Below are 15,151 nucleotides of genomic sequence, written 5' to 3' on the forward strand. Positions count from 1 at the left end.
GTGGTTCTTAACTCTTCGAAAAGGCACGTATTTCATCACCATCTCACAAGGAGAAATCCACTTTTGTCAAATAAACTGTATACTCAGATTTCTAAATGAGTTCTAGATCATGGATGAAAATTCCTTTTCTTTCCTTTTTTTTTTTTTAACTTATTAAGGAAAAAAAGGAAAAGACATGGGAGTGTAATATAACTATCAAGTATTATATAGTCATCTTTACTGGCATTATTTTTAGAAGTAGAAGATATTAGAATTATCTCTTTTTAAATTAAATCGATCAAAGAATACTAAGTCCATACGGTATAGCATTCTGTGTATATACCACATATACACATTTAATGCTAGATCAATAAACAGCCTTATTGACTATGTACCATGCCTCCCTTATTTCTACAGAAAAGGACTATTAAGGACATAGAAGAAAGAAGCACGCCCATGAACGTGTAGTAGGCAAGTCAGTTAAAGGCGAAAGAAACGTAAACAGAGAGTAAGGGAAAAACAAAGACCATAAAAGAAAGAACAAAGTGAGGAAATGGAAAACAAAGACAGAAAAGAAGCAGAGGTAGGAATAGAGCCAGAGGAAATTCTGGAAGAGGTAAGAAGAGAAAAAAATAGAGAGAACCAGGAGGAAATGGTGACGAGGGGCAGAGAGGAGGCAAATTAGCGAAAGGAAAGCTTAATGTAAGAGAAACTATTGTATAATGGTTAGAAAAGATGGACTTTGGAGTCCTATTGTTTAGGTTTAAATACCAACTACACCTCTTACTAGCTGTGTGACCTTGGGTAAGTTACTTGACTCAGTTTCTCTCATCTGTTCAATAGGAATAATTGCAGTACCTATTTCCAGAGTCACTATCAAGTGCTGGAACCCAGGGAGCACCATATCTGCGCATTTGTGTTCACTATTGTCTGCTGGCCCTTCCCCACTCTGGGACTCAGGTAGCTCCCAAGTGTCACATTCACTGTCAAAACCAAATAATAGGCATTTGTAAATACCTCACTGATTTTTCAAGTTTTCAACACAAAAGATTTTCTCCTAATACCATACATACCTTTTTTTTTTTTTTTCAAAATCAGATAATTGATCTGTTCAAAACATAATTGTAGTGATTAGATTTCCAGAACAGTCTGGACTTCAAATATTCTTTCCCATTGTGATTATGAGTAAACCATGTCAGACCATATATTCTTACTTTCTCACATATACAAAAGTATTTTTGTTTCAACATCTGGGAGAAGAAATTGCCCAGGCTATGAACACAGGAGGGTTACCTCCTGTGGCAGTGCTCACTTCTGAAAGTCCTCTAAGCCAAGCCTATACTTGGGTGACCCTATCTCCACTGTGAGCCCAGCCCTCCACATGAAATCAGTTTATGACATTCTCATTTGTTTTTCATGTCCGTGCCCCATTCCTCTGCCCTCCATCCCCTACCAGCCAAATAATGCCCTCTAGCCACTTAGCATATTCTACTCTGGCATTTCAGATCAACCTTTGAAATACCAATTTGGATGTATGATGTCTTAAAGTAAATTGCTTGCTGATACATCAGCTGTGTTAAGAAGCCGTAAAAGTCAAGGTAGGTCTAAAGTCTGGATGAATGCAATGTCTGTCTTGGACAGCTCAGACATTCAGAATTCACACAGTCATAAAACAGACAGAACAAATATCATGGTCTGGCTCTGACAGATTTCTCCACTGCTGTGACGAGCATAGAATCATTTACTGGAAAAATTGATATGTTTTTATCTTTATTATTTTCAAAATTGTGCCTTTGGTGGAACTGACTCAGGGTAGAGTACAAAAGTAAAACTAATTAAAATGCATAAAACACAGAATGGTAACAGTAATTAAACAACTTAATCCCTCCCCCTCCCCCCAGGGTAATCCAACACAAAATTTCATGGGAATCTTCCAGTTGAGAAATCCCAAGGAGTTACTTAAAGTTCACTCTGGCCCTCATATGATAAGTGTTAGTTCTCCATTGTATCTCAGCTTCTACACCATTCTCCGCAATTTGTAAAATGTAACAAATAAATATTAACTCTTTGAACTGGGTACTCCTTAAGGATGCTCTCAGGCACCTCATCATCCCCTCCTAAATGGGGGTAAGTGAGCAAAGAGGGGGTGATTTTATCCCTTGCTGCTTCCTTGAAAGCTTCTCTCACTTGCCAGGGAGCTTTTGAACTATCTAGAGATACAGATCTGGGAAAGAAAGGGAGCAGGGACTAGTATAAAAAAGGAAAATATTAAAGAAATAGACAGGTGTGTTTCAGGGAATTGTGTTTGGGGATAAGGGTGTAGTGAAGAGCAGATACAGGTGAGTTCCACTAGTTCTCAGTGCCCGTACCCGATTTTCTGCAGCGGATGTTCAGCCAGAGCTTTTTAATTGTGAAATTAAAATTGTGAAATTTTACAATTAAAATTTAATTGTAAAATGGAAATTGTATTTCAAAATATTCTACGTGGGCTTCCCTGGTGGCGCAGTGGTTAAGAATCCGCCTGCCAGTGCAGGAGACACAGGTTCGAGCCCTGGTCTGGGAGGATCCCACATGCCGCAGAGCGGCAAGGCCCGTGAGCCACAACTACTGCGCCTGCGCTCTGGAGCCCGCAAGCCACAACTATTGAGCCCGTGTGCCACAACTAGTGAGCCCACGTGCTGCAACTACTGAGGCCCGTGCGCCTGGAGCCTGTGCTCCGCAACGGGAGAGGCCACCGCAATGAGAGGAACACGCACCGCAACAAAGAGTGGTCCCCGCTCCCCACAACTAGAGAAAGCCCGCACATGGCAGCGAAGACCCAACGCAGCCAAAAATAAATAAATAAATAAATCTAAAAAAAAAAAAATATTCTATGTATTGTATATGGATGTGTGTATACATGTGTAGACACATTTATATACATTTCACCTGTACATATAATTATGTATATATATTATATACACCTGTGTACACAGTACCCAGCTAAAAAATTAAATATTAACATTTGCTGAAACCCCCTGTATCCCTCCCTGGTCTCTGAGCTCATTTTCCACATACACAGAGAAGAGCCTCATCTGTGGCTGGGTGTTCCGAATATTCCCACGTATATTATACAGAGAGGATTGTTTTGTATGTTTGTATATTTACTATAACTCCTATGTAGAATTCCATGAGCATTTATTTAGTTTTTTGATTCAAGGCCACCTTTTGTTATTGACCCATCATTTTCCAGGATAATATTTCCTGCCACCAAGTAGCTGGAAATGAAATGATTTGTTTTGGAGTTAAGGAAACAAAAGAAAAGCGTTATTTCCTACCAGCAATGCAAAGGTCCGTGAGGGTAAGAATGACACATTTTTTTAGGGCACCATCATATTTCCAGTTCCTGGTGCAAAAGCCTGGTGTATAGTTGGCGCTCAGTGAATATCTGTCAGGTGAAGGGATGAACAGATAAGACAGGAAGAAAGGAGTCAGGCTGTTAGCACTGCCTGATGCTGTTCCCGCCGGTGGTGTAAGTTTCAGTGCCAAAATCAGCCCTTTATTCCAACAACATATTAATGGCAGGGAGTGATTTCAGTTGAGGAAATCTGCAATGCATTTTGGGGTGTAACCAGAGAAACAACGCAACTATTACAGTTCTCTAAACGCTAGTAAAATATAGCCACGCAGGGCCTCAGTCCATTACCGTGGCGTTGAAGAGAAGTGGAGGAATTGTTAGGCAGGAGGATAAATTCTCTCGCTTGAATGATTTGATTTCCTTGAAATACAAGGTCACATATGGCCAATTTCATTCTTTCTACTCATAAAGAAGTCCAGATCAAAACAACTGAACAGAACCCGAATTTCACAGTTCTTTTACCTCCAGGCCCGGCTCAAGCTCAGAGGCACCGGTGACTGATGATTTTTATGACGAGCTCCAGTACTGGCATAATGGGGTCCCTCAGTTACTTTTAAGTCCCTTTCATTAGCGATATAACAGTTCTGTTGTCGGCAGCGTTCGGTGACATCACGGTCGTAAACTCAGCAACAGCAAGAAGATTGTCTTGGTGTCGAAGTGGGAATTCTGCCTCAGCCGGCCCCACAGCCGTCCTGTGTTCTTTGTTTAAACTTAGTACTCACGCTGGTCTGGTTGTACCCAGTCATGGGCTCTGATGAATGTGCCAGCCACTCATTCGCCACTGCTGCTTCCAGCTAAGAAACACCCCTCGGCCCTGACATTGGGCCACCGGCATTCTCTTTCACTCTGGCCTTCAGGATCAGTCGCTCAGACGTTCACATCTATGAGGGCCTTTGATGAGTGCTCGAGGCAAGTAGACAGGAAATGTCACCACCAGAAATGTGTCCCTTTATATAGCAAAGGGATTTCTATCTTCATTAGATGCTTCTCAAAATCTGAATACTCGCAGGAAAGGTTAAGCAGCTGTCCGTGAGAGGAGGCATCGTATGCTGGTATCACAGGCCCAACTCCTTCACTTGTAGCTGACTGGATCCCCACCGCCCATTGGACCTGCCTCAACCACAGGCCAAGGGTATGAGGCTCACATCCTCAGCTACTGGGCTCTCTCAGGCACAGAGCAACGTGCTCCGAGGCCCAGGCAGCCTCAGCAGACGTGGAGAGCAGAGGCAGGCACGGGCTTAGCTATCCACCATCTGTGTTGGACCAAGAAAGGAAAACTGTTCACTCACCCACCCATTTCCCTCAAATGTTATTAAAAGTCATCAAGAGGAGAAATCAATGGAGCATAAATGGGCCATTGTAGAGACAGAACGTTACTATAAACATCTGCAGGAAAGAACAAAACTACCAGTCTCCCTAGGCAAGATGCAGGCATGAAAATGCCTTTAGCAGGAGGTAAATATACGAAGTCATGTGCTCAGAAAGTGGCAGCTCAGCTTCCAGATATCCTAAAGGAAGGAGGAACTTTGCAGAAGATGCTTTTTTCCTCTCCTGGCCGCACTCAAACCCAGGCGTTTTCAGTGAATCAACTCTACTTTTATTCTGTCTCCTCAGCATCTTGGAAAATTAAAAACAAACAAGACGATCTAGGAATTTTGTTCTCGGAGAAGCTGAAAGTGTTCCTTGAAGGCTCCTGAATTGAGTGCCATTTCTGTACCCAGCTTCCTTCTCCAAAGTTTAGCAGAGCAATGGAGCTGTTCAATTTTCCTGCCCTCAGGGCAGGATTTCCTCCGTATTAACCAGTTAGGGCTCCTAAGTGTTCAAAATCTGTTGTTCGGTCTCCACTGAATTCAGGCCATCTTCCATTTCCTCAATTAAAGTCGACCAAGAACTTTCTTTTCCTCACAGAGGTCTTGTGACTTTTAATTGCTCTGCCAAGGGTCCCCAAAGTCCCTTTAGAGCCATTTCCACCAGCCGTCTCCCTGGGTCTCACAGCCTGCGCCGCGTGATGCGTGGACCTAAGCTGATTCTGGCCACCTGAGGGGCCCGTGGGACATCCTTCCAAGGCAGCAGCCTCTTTCACCCCATTGTTTCAATCTGTGAACATTCCAGGGAGAGCTGACCTCACCAGCCCTTCTTGAAAAGTCTTAATGACAGCGTCTCTAAACTAGTTCAACAGGAATAAATCCTCCCACTCCTCCTGAATATCACTTATTTACTGCCTGTGCCTCTGCTCTGAGCCCTGAGAGAAAGATTTTTTTTTTAAACATCTTTATTGGAGTATAATTGCTTTACAATGGTGTGTTAGTTTCTGCTTTAGAACAAAGTGAATCAGTTATACATATACGTATGTTCCCATATCTCTTCCCTCTTGCGTCTCCCTCCCTCCCACCCTCCCTATCCCACCCCTCTAGGTGGTCACAAAGCACCGAGCTGATTTCCCTGTGCTATGCGTGAGAGAAAGATTTTGATTGTCAGGCTTGTTCAGCAAGTGTTTCTCAAGAGTGGGTTCTGTAGAACGTTCCTTCTTCCGAATATTAATACGTGTCACCTGCTACAAACCTGCTCCCCCCTCACATGTACACACCTACACATGCACATATCATGTAGCTATGCGTGCTGCATATAATACCTACACACACTTCTTCTTGCACACACATATACCCTGCCATATACCCTGCCTGCCACATGCATGGTGGTCAAATAAGTCGAGAAAACCCAAATCAATGCAAAACCAATATTCTGCATCAGAGCCTTAATATACTAATGTGCATTATAAATCTTTAAAAATAGCGTTTTAGTACTGAGTATTTCACAACTTATTTAAACAGAGTTGTTTTGTTGTGGAGAGAACCTAAAATGGATGAGTGTACCATGGAACACAGTTTGCAAAAAATTCTATTAGAAGAAGAAAGACCACTAACCCATCTAACACTGGAACGATAGTAATGATTACTTTTAATAATATTAAAAACAAAGATTTTCAAAAGCACTGAGAGATTAGGTCAGGGGTGGACGAATTATGGACCACAAGCCAAATCTGTCCTGTGGCCTGTTTTTATACAGCCCTCCAGCTAAGAATACTTTATATTTTTAAAGGGTTGTGAAAATAAAGTAAATTAAAACAAGTCAAAGCAAAATAAAACAAACAAAAAAACAAAGAATATGCAACAAAGACCATATGTGGCTCACAAAGCCCTTTACAGAAAAAGTTTGCTGTAGCCATTAGTCATTTGTTATTTAAATTTTAAATCGTTAAAATTAAGGAAAATTAAAAATTCAGTTTCTCAGTTACATTAGCTATATTTCAAGTGCTCCATGTCTACATGTAGTTAAAAGCTACCATGTTGAAAAATGCAGATAGAGAACATTCTCATTACTGCAGCAAGTTCTATTGCGTTGTACTGGTCTAGATAAACTTTCTGTCAAGGTTTGAGGTAGCACTGTTTGGGCTTATTTCTATTATAAAGTTTCTTTCTTGTTGCTTTGATTAAGGAATTTGAATGAAGTGGTGTGGACAGTATGAGACATGCAAAAAAGAGTCTTGACTGGTTTCTGACAGATTTCCGGAGAATAATTTTGCCCCTTGTACGTTGTTCTCCTTTAGCTCCTGGAAACTACATCTGTGGCAGCCCCACCATGCCCCCAGGTCCTGAGGCAAGCTAGTAGTTGACAGGAAGATTCTCCCTGGCCAATACTTGCATGGTGTCCAGCCTGGAGTTATTCTGGCTTGCCTCCTGTCCCCTTCAAGTTCCTGCCAGCCTCTCTATGTCTCTTTGTTTCTTGAGTTTCCCTTCCTTCCTCCTTCCCTGCTAAAATGTAATTCCTTTCACTCTATGATTCAGACCAATTGTGTTCCTCACCTCATCCTTGGAACTGGGTCTGTATTTACATATCTAAAGACTCATAAATATACTCGGTTAAACAAAGTGTCATCTACTAAATTACCCTTTAGTAATATGGAAGAATTGGCCAAAGACTTGAAATCTCCTTTCTTTTCCTTTTTCCCACCAATATCCATAACTGTTGATGGAATAGTATCAACACTTAGTTCCTTACAGATATATATCATGTCTTCACTCATTCGAAGGTTAAGTGCAGAGTTTTTGTTTAAATGGCCCCCTTGCTATACTGAGAATGAGTTCTCATCAAGGGCAAGGAGAACATGCAAAAAAGGAAGGGGGTCAGCACCACAAAATGTCATGGAAATAAAAGAGGATGAAGTCTATGCCAGACAGTTCTATGGAGTTTCTGAGAATTTCTTTAATAAGCTATTTTAGTACAGTGTTGGTTGTTGAGAAATGGGTAGGTGTGAGTATAAACTATAATTTTAAGGACTTTAAGGATGAAAGAAGATAAAAGGGCAGAATATTCAAGTAAATTTTATTATTTTAAGATAGAACAGACTGGAATATATAGACTCCAGGGGAGAAACCAGTTGTAAGAAGGAGAAAAGAAATTATTATACTGTGAGAAATCAAATATAAGCTTGTACAACAGACAGGTGTAGGGTCAGAATTTATACCACATATGGGGTTCAGTGAACACAAACCAAGTCATTAAAATGAAATCCCATCCAAAAACCAAGGAATACCTGGGGATCCTGCAGAAGAAATAGAAAATTGTTCTGTAAGGGCACATCTATAACTCAGGGCCCATAAACAGCAATTCCTTGAATTCACAAAGAACAAAATTAAGTCAAATAAAAAACACAGACTAAGATTAATAGTCAGAATAAAAAAATCAAATCACATGAAGGAATAAATAACCACAAGAGAGACTTTGTAGATACAATAAAAGGGGAAATTGGTGCTCTACAATCTAGAAATGACAGAAAAACCTTTATAAGTCTTTATAATATTAATAAAATAGGTCTGCTTAAAACGAATAACAAAAAGGATAACAGAAGCAATAGAAACCATAAAAAATATAAAGGATTCCTAAAAATGAAATATATAGCCATTGAAACTCAAAATTCATTGAAGAGGTTAAATAGATTAAATAAGCACAGCTTTAAAAAAAAATTGAAAACTGGAAGATCGATTTAAAAAGCACAGGCAGAATGTAAAATGAAGTGATAAAGATGTGGAATATATGAAAGAGAGGTTAAAAGACACTGAAGTGATTTCTGCTTCCAGCCAAGATGGAGTAACAGGAACCAGACTGACTCTCCCAACTGAAACAGTTTTTTAAAAAGAACAAAATATAGAAAATCTGAGATACACAAAACAACAGATTTCAACACACTTGACATCAGGCAATGAAGAAAAGTGATTCCTGAAATTATGAAAACAAATGAAGTGAGTTCTTCTTTTGACCCAGCTGAATCCCCGGATCATGGCACAGGCAAGGGAACCTGGGTGTAGCCTAGTGGAATCCCTTAGTTGCGGAGACAAAGTGACTAGAATATACAGGACAGTACCGAGAGAAGAGGGAAGCACAGAGAGAGGATTTGGGAGATATGTAAAGGGTATGCCCCAAGTACTCAGCTGAGTGCTGATCAACTCATGCATGTAAAGGAAATACCCAAGGCCAGGAAAAGAACACCTGAAAAGAACAGAAGTAACAACAGCCTGACCAGGAAAAATGCCTAATCTAGACTGACAGACTGACTAGCTAATCTCATGATTCGTGGCACATTGGATAGAGTACCTGAAGGATCTTGCATCACTAATGGAAAAAAACTAGCCCTGAATGAAGGGCTGCTCTGATTCTGCCTAATAAATCTTAAAAGCAAGACCCAAAAGAATTAAAATGTTTTCCAGTAAATTGTTCCCCCCCCCCAAAAAAACCTCAAGAATATTTATAGAAATATAAAGATAAGGTGCATCCAAGATAAAATTCATAATATCTGGAATCCCATAAAAAATTACCAGGCATGGAAAGAAGTAGGAAAATCCAGTACTTAATGAGGTGATAAATCAATCAATTGAAACCACATCAGAACTGGCACAGATGCTAAAATTAGCAAAAAAAAAAAGACATTAAAATAACTGTAATTCATATGTTCAAAAGATAAATGGAGATTAAAAAATTAAAAAAATTTTAAAAAGCTAAGTGGAGAAATGGAAGATAGATATATTAAAAAATCAACTTCTAGAGATGAAAATAACAATGAGATGAAAAATACATACATGGGATTAATGACAACTAGACATTGCAGAATAAAATGATTAGTAAAATTGAGAACATGGTAATGAAAACTATTCAAATGCAAATACAGAGGGACTTCCTTGGTGGTCCAGTGGTTAAGACTCCATGTTTCCACTGCAGGGGGCATGGGTTCGATCCCTGGTAGGGGAACTAAGATCCCGCATGCTGCATGGCCAAAAAAAAAAAAAAAAAGCTAAAAAGAAAAAAAAGGAAATACTCAAATACAGAGAAAAAGAGAATTTAAAAAATTAACAGGACTTCAGTGAATAGTGGAAGTGGAAAAACTTCAAGCATGTAATTGAAATCCTCATAGAAGAGGAGGGAAATGTGAAGGAGAAAACCATTTGGCTGAAATTTTTCAAAAATGATGAAAACTATAAACCCACAGTTCCTAGAAGTTCAACAAACCCTAAGCTTCAGAAAAATGAAGAGATCTACACCAAGGCACATCATAATTAATTTGCTCAAAAGCAGTGAAAACAGAGAAAAATCTTTAAAGCAGCCAGAGAAAAAAATGATAGATTGTATACAAGGAACAAAAAAAGATGACAGCTGATTTCTTGTTAGGAACAATGCAAGCAAGTAGACATAAAAGTTACATTTTAAAAGTACTAAAAGAAAAAGAGCTGCCAACTGAGAACTGTAAAAATAATAGAACAACCAGAAAGAAGATAAGTAAGGAAATAGGAATTTAAACAATACAATAAACCGACTAGATCAAACAGACATATACAGAAAAAACTGCCCAACAAAAACAGCATACACATTCTTCTCAAGGGCACATGGGATATTTTCCAGGATAGATTATCTGTTAGGCCACAAATTAAATCTCAATAGATTTTGAAGGATAAATATCATACATCTTCTCTGACCAGAATAGGATAGTTAGAAATCAACAACAGAAGTAAAACTGGAAAATTCACAAATTCGTGAAAATTAAACGACGCACTCTTAAACAACCAATTGATCAAACAAGAAATCACAAGGAAAATTAGAAATACTTAAAGACAAATGAAAACAAAAACACAACATACCAAGACTTATGGAATAAGTTTATAGCTATAAATGCTTACTACAAAAAATAAGATCTCAAATCAACAACCTAACTTTACAACTTGAGGACCTAGAAAAAGAAAAGCAAACTAAAGCCAACGCTGGAAGAAGAAAGGAAATAATAAAAATTAGAGCAGAGGTAAATGAAATAGAGAATAGAAAAACAATAGAGAAAATCAATAAAACCAAAAGTTGTTTCTTTGAAAAGATAAAGAAAATTGACAAACCTTTAGCTAGATGGGCTAATAAAAAAAAACAATACTCAAATTACTAAAATCAAAAGTGAAAATGGGGGCATTGTTACTAATTTTTCAGAAATAAAAAGGATTATAAGAGAGTATTATGAGCAATTATACACTAACAAATTGGATAACCTAGGTGAAGTGAAAAAAATCCTAGAAACATAAGCCTACCAAGACAAGATCATAAGAAATAGAAAATCTGAGTAGACATATGGCCAGTAAGGGATTGAATCAGTAATCAAAAATCTTCTGACAAAGAAAAGCTCTGAACCTGATGGCCTCACTGGTGAATTCTACCGAATATTTAAAGAAGAACTAATAACAATATTTCTCAAACGTTTCCAAAAAGTTGAAGAGGAGGGAGCACTTACTAACTTGTTTTATGAGACCAGCATTACCCTGGTACCAAAGCTAGACAAAGACACTACAAGAAAAGGAAACTACAGAACAATATCCCTTATAAGCATTGATGCCAAAAAAATTTACAACAAACTACTAATAGACCATATTTAGCACCTCACCGCAGTGTGTCCAGACCTTGGCTGAGGCCACAATCAAGCCAGCAGCTCCTTTATTCAGACAGTGCGGCTAAATGGTTTAAAAAAAAAAACAGAGTAACGTATGGTTTGGTCACTGAATGTGAATCTTGTATTGATTTTCATAACTGGCCTTAATTTGAGGCATTAGCACAGAGTGATAAAGTGCACAGGCTTCTGATTCAGAGAGATGTGGGTTCAAACCTCAACTTTCCAATTTATTAACTGAGTGATCCTGGCAACTTGCTTATCACCACTTTACTTCTACTTCCTCATATGAGAAATGGGGATGATTATAGTACTATCACCCAGCTCTGCAGGAATTTAAAATTTTCTAACATATGTAAAACACTTGAACAAACAGAAGACTGCTGGCCATGCTTTGAACACTCAAGAAATATTTCCCTTTTTTGTGTTTTTTAATGACAACTTTAGCTGAGGTATAATTCACATACTGTACAATCCACCTGTTTAAAGTGTATATAATTCAATGGTTTTTAGTATAATTGTGCAAGCATCACAATAAATATTTCTGATAGTAATAATAATAACCTCGTGGAAAAGCTGGTGGTCAGTGACTACTCTGAATGATAAGTAGAGAGAAGGGGACAAAAAGATACAGGCAATTAAGAATAGGAAAGAAAGAGAAAGAATTATCAAAACCGAGGGGTATGCTGCAGCTTTATATGCAGTTAATTAAAAAAGAAATCATGATACAAAGATATTACATAATTATCGACTATATTCCCCACACTGTACATTTCATACCTGTGACTCATTTATTTTGCAACTGGAAGTTTGTATCTCTTAATTCCTCTCACCTATTTCTCTCCTCCCCCTATACTGCCCCCGACCCTAGGCAACCACCTGTTTGTTTTCTGCATCTATGATTCTCTTTCTGTTTTGTTATGTTTGTTCATTTGTTTTGTTTTTTAGATTCCACATATAAGTGAAATCATACAGTATTTGCCTTTCTCTGACTTATTTTACTTAGCATTATACCCTCTAGGCCCACCCGTGTTGTCAGAAATGGCAAGATTTCATTATTTTTTATGGCTGAGTAATATTCCATTGTGTGTATATACCACATCTTCTTTATCCATTCATCTGTTAATGGACACTTAGGTTGCGTCTATATCTTTGCTGTTGTAAGTAATGCTGCAATGAACATAAGGGTGTGTTTTCATTTTCTTCAGATAAATACCCAGGACTGGAATTGCTGGATCATACAGTATTTCTATTTTTAATTTTTTGAGGAATCCATAATGTTTTCTATAATTCAATAATTATGTAATATCTTTGTATCTTGGTATGGTGACATAGTATAACTAGAATTATCATGGTGATCATTTTGAAATGTATAGAAATATCAAATCACTATGTTGGGTAACAGGAACTAACATAGTATTATAGGTCAATTATACTTCGAAAACAAGGAAAAAACAAACAAACTCATAGAAAAAGAGATCAGATTTGTGGTTACCAGAGGTGGAGGGTGAGAGGAGGGGGAATTGGATGAAGGCAGTCAAAAGGTACAAACTTCCAGTTATAAGATAAATAAGTACTAGGGATGTAATGTACAACAGGATAAATATAATGAACACTGCTGTATGTTATATGTAAAAGTTGTGAAGAGAGAAAACCCTAAGAGTTATTGGAAAAAATATTTTTTCTGTTTCTTTAATTTTGTATCTGTAGGAGATGATGACTGCTCACTGAACTTACTGTGGTCATCATTTCATAATGTATGTAAGTCAAACCATTATGCTGTACACCTTAAACTTAACCATGCTTTACGGCAATCATATCTCAAGAAAACTGGAAGAAAAAAAAAAAAAGAAAGTCACATTTGAGATCCTGAATGATCCAAATTAGCCATTGGTGCTGATCCAAATCATTTCCCAGCTTCCCCCCCTCATACTGAACTGAGTGGACTCAAAATTAGCTGAGAATTAAAAGCAGTGATGTACAAAAGTCTTTTGTCTTCCATGGTGGGTAACTATGAACCTTTCAGAACCACTGCTCCCAAAAGTGACAGGAACTTATAGCTTTGGCCAAAAAAAAAAAAAAAGAGTGATAGTATTACCATTTGACAAATCCTTTCCTCCACCGTGTTCCCATTTCTCCAATCAAAGGAAGGTTCTTTTTTTTTTATTATTTCACCTCCTAGAATTTTCCTTCTGCTTACTTTTTTTACCTTTAATCATTTTCCTTCTCATTTCTGTTCTACCCATTAAATGTTCTTCTCCTGTCCTTTAGGAAATGACACAGCACTATTTCAGTAGATAAAATTTATAGCCTCTGACTCTCTTATATTCACCCTTCTCCCACATCTAAAGACTTGGGATCAAAGATTTTAGAGGACAAACTCAGAAGAAAGAGAAAGTATTTGGGGGTCCAAAGAAAATTCTATCTTCAGCCCATCCCACTGATACAGAGCCAAGATCCAGAGTTTCCCTATTCTCACTGTCTGGCATTCAGACCATCGGTGACTCCTAAAGCTGGGGGCACTCTGGAGACACCAGCTGGGCCAGCACTGGCCCCCTGACTTCAAAATGAGGCAATGTGTCTTCCTTGATGTTATTTTTCAGTATCTTCTATTACCTCTTTTTTTCCCCCTTGCTGAAATACAGTTTGAAGACACCCAGCTGCATTTGGAGTGGCAGTGAGGGCTGTTCGCTAATTTGGTCCCAGCACATCTCATCTCAAGCTCACCATTTAGCACTGAAATTATTGTGGTCTGACTAACCACGAGAATCCTACCACCAGAACTTCGCTTGTCAGCAAAGAGGGAAACAGTTCAGCATGAAACCATAGATACTTTTTCTCTTGAGGGAAGTCAAGACCATCTCTCTCATCTAATTCATTTCTCTTCACCCCCAAGTGGGGAGTGGATAATCAGGTTTGGTCAAGTTCAAAGACCTGTCATCAAGCCATGTTTCTAGTGGTGGAGCTAACACAGCAGTTTCTGAGCACATGTGAGTGTGTGCTTTCTCCTTCAGATACAAAAGCTCAGCTGCACTTCTCTGAGGGCTGCCCCTGCTGTACCCAGGACCCGACCCCGGAACAGAGGCACGAGAGGGCTCCACCCAGGGGCTGCTTTAGGTTTCCACTTGGGGCTACCTCATCTGATCTGAAGTGTGGCAGGGACAGAAAGGAAGCATTCACAGACCTCCCTGTTTCCAGTACCACAGGCCAATGACTGGAGAGAATTATAAGCGGCGGTATATCAGGCAGGATTCCATCAGAGAAACAAAAACCTTGCTAGGCAAAGCCATCGTGTAATTTATCACTGAATCTGGAACACCTGGAGAGCAAAGGGAGGTATTATTAATAATTAATTGGGGAAAACAGGTATAAATGAGACCGTCCCAGGTAAATCAGATGTCTGAGCACCGTAACTATAGACATGTCAAGTGGGGAGGGCTTTTGGACAGGGGATGACAGCTTTGCTTCCACAAGAAGCACTGGTGGAGCAAGGTCGGGGATAGTACTCCTGGAACCAGCCCCAAAGCTGCAGTGAAACTTAGGAATTGCTGGTGGTTGTTGAGATCCACCTCTGGCCTTGCAACTACCTGCAACTACTGCATCTCCTCCAGAACGATGGCTTCTTCCAGCTTGCCTTCCAGATCTTACACGAGAGGCAGTCGCTGGCAGACTAAGCCAAACCTTGCAAAGAGACCATGGAAGAGCCAGGCAGAGGTACCAGGCTGACATCAGCTGAGCCAGCACTGACAAAGTTGTGACATTTCTAACGGGGTATCATGAGTAAGGGCAAAAGAGTCCATCTG

This window comes from Balaenoptera musculus, chromosome 9, assembly GCF_009873245.2.
Source record: "Balaenoptera musculus isolate JJ_BM4_2016_0621 chromosome 9, mBalMus1.pri.v3, whole genome shotgun sequence".
NCBI classification, from domain to species: domain Eukaryota; kingdom Metazoa; phylum Chordata; class Mammalia; order Artiodactyla; family Balaenopteridae; genus Balaenoptera; species Balaenoptera musculus.